Here is a 3,692-nt window from a genome sequence, read left to right as displayed (position 1 = left end):
GCTGGCTCCAGCCTCTCCAAGTTGTTCTCCAGAGCCAGGACTCACAGCTGCAACCACCGTGAAGGTGGTGACAGGAATTTGGGGGTTCTGGCTAAAAACGCCTCCGTGTATTTCACCCCGGGGCACGGCGACGCGAACAGCTGGCAGGGAAGGGGAGGGCAGCAGCTGAAAATAAACCGTGCGGAGCCAGGATGAGCACAGCCCAATAACAATGAAGTGATGTAAACCCAGAGCGTATCTTCAGCAATTAATTAACGTGATTCCATATAAACAACCCCGATGGCAACCCTAGCTTGCCTTCTGCTGCAAAAGCAGACACTGGCTCACAAAACGCTGCAGTCCGAGATTTGTAATGGCTTTTTTGGCTACCATCACATAGGAAAAAGGGGAAAAATTGTAGCTTGGGCTCAAGGAATAAATAAAGAGCAAATCCTTATGAACCTCGGAGCCTATTTTAAAAATAAAATAAAACACAGTTTATTTTAAAACTTCTCTGAAGCATAGTGCCTTTTGGACTTTCTAACTGAGCTAATAATCCAGATTACTGCGGTTTATTCTGAGTGGGGCAGACTCCAAAAGAAAGAAGCTATTTCAGAGGGGTTTTTATGCCCAGAGCAACAGCAACAGACTATGATGCTGCTCCCTCTCTGTGGATCTCCAAGGGTTTTCCAGCAGAAGCCGGAGACGTTTCCCTGGTTCACAGCAGGACCGGAGGAGCGCAGGGCTTGTGCGGCTCCCGCAGCAGCAGAGCCAGGACCGGAGCAGATGCTCTCGGGACACAGCCTGTGGTACCTGGGGCTGGCCTGATTGCCCACCCAGGCCGCACAGATACTCAACAGCGAGCTCAGGGCTGTTCCCCTCTGCCATTTTAATAACGCAAGGAGAACGGTTTACTTCTGCTGTTCTGAACTGGGGAAGTCTGAAGGGAGGTTGGGTTTCTTTACCTGTGGAATTGGCTGATGCTCAGCAGAGGGGAAGCTGACCTTCCTGAGGTGTCCCTCATCCAAAGATTTGACCTCTGATTCCTAAGAAGCTGGTTTATGAATTAGGTGGGTTATAAAATGATTGCAGAGAGAGCATCCTGAAAAATCGCACGTTCATGAGAGATTATCTGTGGCACTAATTGCAAATGTATTTTGGATTTCAGCACCTTTACATTCTCCTTCACTAAGCAGGAAGAGCTGATACATCCAAGTAGAAGATCTGTTCACTTTAATGAAACACTTATTTGAATTAATTAGAAACCCAGATTCTGTAGAGCATTACTGCTGCCCTGAATGCAATGACAACAGCATAGTCAGTAGTCAAACTCAAATTGATCAAGATTGGCTGAGTTCAACTCACGATACACAAGGCATGCTAAGAGTTGTGGGAACATCTTTTCTTAACAGGATCAAATTATTTTTCTGGTCATGTTGCTATTAATACTAGCATTAGGTGTAGATCAGCATCCATGCACTTGTGAGCACCTGGACCTAGAGCATAAAAGTAAGAAGCCTAAAGCTAAAAAAAAAAAATCCTTTAATTTTTTTCCTTTGCAATCACAGGAAGTGGAATATATGATTTCTTCCACGTTTAGAAAACAACAGGTTTCCTCAGGGTTATCCTGAAGTGAACTCAATTTAGGGCCCCAGCCCAGCCACAGCAAGTTAAAAGACGTCTTTCCACAAACTTCAGTGGGAACCAAAGATTTGTGAAGGAAATGTTGGCACATCCTTAACAACACAGGAATTTTGTACTGAGTTCTTCAGGGAGTAAATCCTTCATTAAATGTAGAAGAAATATAGGACTGTGTGTTAGTTATCGTCCGTGAAGAGAAGCAGGTGCTCCTAACGTGACTTCCAGACACCGAAGGAAATGAAGACCCAGTGCAGCCCATAAGCTCTGGCAAGCAGACTTCACGTGGAAAACATCCATTGCGGCGTGCTTGATTCTCCACGTGCTTTCGAAATACCCAACTGGGAGAGCAGCGAGTGCCAGGGGAGAGGAGCTGTGGGCCCCTCCGGGTGTGACACCCCCGGGCTGGCTTCTCCTGCCCGCCGCTCCCACGCCGCGGCTCCTCCAGGAACATTGTGGGCAGACCTGATTGCGGCCACTCAGTGCTTAAAGGGGGCCTATAGGAAAGATGGGGACAATCTTTTTAGCAAGACCTGCTGTGACAGGACAAGGGGTAATGGTTTTAAACTAAAACAGGGTAGATTTAGACTGATATAAGGAAGAAATTCTTTACAATGAGGGGGGTGAAACCCTGGCAGGGGTTGCCCAGGGAGGTGGTGGAGGCCCCATCCCTGAAACCATTCCAGGCCAGGTTGGACGGGGCTGTGAGCAACCTGATGTGGTTAAAGGTGTCCATGCTCCCTGAAGGGCTTGGGCTGGATGGCCTCTAAAGGTACCTTCCAACCCAACCCATTCTGTGATTCTATGATTCTATGATTGTCTCGGTGGTGCTGCTCAACTGCCATGACCAAGCAGGACTCAACACTCATGTTTCAAGGGCATCAGTTGTTTCAGCTGCCATAGAGTAGTTAAACCCCAAATCGTGGGTGGAGCTGGACCATCTCAAGGAACCTGCTAATATGGAAAGCCTGTTGCCAATTTAAAAAAGACACTTTGTGACTTCACTGGAAGAAATCACACTTCGCTGTGTAGATAAGGGAACATTTTCAGGTTGATTGCAAATCATAAATATTTGATGTACTGTAATTACTGGTTCTTAAGTATCATTTTCTAAATTATTATTATTTCTATTAAATGCATAGAAACTTGGAATGGAAGAGTGAGTTAATGCAGTAGCACTTCATCACTGAAGATCTCGGTTTGGGGAAGGTCATGAGTGAACTTGCCTTTTCCTTCTATCCACCTACCTGCATCACAGACCCCTGCCAAAACTGGAATCAGATGCTGGGGTGATCCCAAACTTAGCAGCACAGAAGTCGTGGGCTATGTGACACAATTCAGACAGTTTCTGCCTGCGCAATGCCCAACCCTGGCTGATATTTCCAGTCTCTGGAGATCCAAACTCATCTAAGCACAAAGAGCTTTTGAAAATAGCATTAGTCATCAACTAATAGAAGCTAAAAACAAAAGTAATGCAGGCCCATGAAAAAAAGGGCTGGAGTCCTGCTAGGATTTTATGCTCCCCTTTACTCCTCCCAGCTGTGTCATCATCGTGTCTTTGGGCAAATTATTTCACCTCTCTCCTTCCTCAGAGACATCAGCTAAATGGATGCAATAATTCCTATTGCACTGATAAGGTTTAGCCGATGTTGGTAAAACGCACCGATATATCTGATGGGAGGCATCCTATGAAGCATGTTCACCTTCAAGCAGTTCAAAGGAGCAGGACGTGGGCAGTCCAGCAGGCCAGGGACGGAGGTATCACTAGGCGATGAACCACCCGGGAGTCTCGAGGTCCAGCAAATCCAGTCTTGACCCTCTGGGAGACCACTTGTAGCCAGATCTCTAAATCCGAGTTATTTTTCCCACGTATCCCATCCATCCCACCCTAAAATTTCCCACTTGGCGATGTTGGGTTTGAGCTGCTGGTGGTGAGCCAAGGCATGCAGCTGCAGCAGCCCAGGTGGAAATTTCTCCTTCCAAGGCATTAAATAGCAACCTACAGCCACCGCTCCGAACCTCGGCATGGCACTGGCCGAGTCCCCGCTGGTGGCAGAGGCGGGGGGGGGCCGGGC

The sequence above is a fragment of the Egretta garzetta genome, unplaced genomic scaffold, assembly GCF_000687185.1.
Source record: "Egretta garzetta isolate BGI_Z169 unplaced genomic scaffold, ASM68718v1 scaffold1, whole genome shotgun sequence".
NCBI classification, from domain to species: domain Eukaryota; kingdom Metazoa; phylum Chordata; class Aves; order Pelecaniformes; family Ardeidae; genus Egretta; species Egretta garzetta.
This window is presented reverse-complemented; position numbering follows the sequence as displayed.